Source organism: Perna viridis, chromosome 6, assembly GCF_037379345.1.
Source record: "Perna viridis isolate PV_CMFRI_1.1 ecotype Kerala chromosome 6, ASM3737934v1, whole genome shotgun sequence".
Lineage (NCBI taxonomy): Eukaryota > Metazoa > Mollusca > Bivalvia > Mytilida > Mytilidae > Perna > Perna viridis.
Window position 1 is genome coordinate 11,578,873 of NC_142450.1, and position 1,105 is coordinate 11,579,977.

A 1,105-nucleotide genomic window follows, 5' to 3' on the forward strand; every position below is an offset into this window, starting at 1 on the left:
GTTAGTGAAATAGTATCAAATGACGAATGCGCCATAACATTATACGAACGCAAAAACTTGCTGTCGTATAAAAATAATTCAGAATTGTGTTTATTATTTGGATTCCTGCTGCTTATTAATATGCATATACACTTATATTCAGAACTTCTTATACGTGTATACATGCAATTGTTTGAATCTTTCATATGGTGTAATATTTGCTGAACCTCAGTACCCCATGTAACACTTCTGTTATGAATATTTTAAGTTTTATGGCTTACTTTTGTATGGTGAATAATATCTGAAACCTGACACAGGCATTATCTCGTTAAAATTAAACTGTAACATTAACAACTTTGTCTACAAAAATCAATTTTTAACATGTATTGCATTATACTGTATGTATTTGTTTTGTTTCTAAATCTCATACCCATATAATGCTACACATGTGTAGTGTTAAATGCCCTTGTAAATACTGCATGCAAGTGTTTGTTTTATACAAATGTTCAATGCCAATTGAATTGTCTCCCTTTACAAAGTTCTTTGTGAAGCTTAACCAACCATGACGTTCGGCAATCATTTTACAAGTGTCCATACAAGAGAAATAATACCTTGAAGTAAATGTTTAAAGTGAGAATTCTTCTCCTCCTTACCAAATGAATAAACTTTGTATGAATTCCCTCAAACCAACAAGCAACTTTGAGTGTGTAATTAACATTAACATGATATACATTTTAGCATTTTTGACAGTGCCTATCCAAACTCTCTCTAGGTTGGTAAAATATTATGTCAGTTACATTGTAAGGCACCTGATCAGTTTAAATAGGATGAAAAACATTAAGACTCCCGAAAGAATCCAAAGATGACTGGTTAACACAAGCTGAAAGACAAAAAAAGCAAAAAGCATGAGCTGCTTGGCCTTCACGAGCACCAAGGTTCCCTGAATTTATTAGTGGGGCATCACTATCCTGTTCGTTGTAATGCATTTTTTAAGCTGGTGTACATTTTTTAAATTTGTTAATGTAGGTTGTCCTTTTGGTGTTCCTATATCCGTTTTGTGCAAGAAATTCCACTTTTTTAACCACTGGTATTGTTGCTGCTTCTTCTAACAACAACCAAAAAAAAA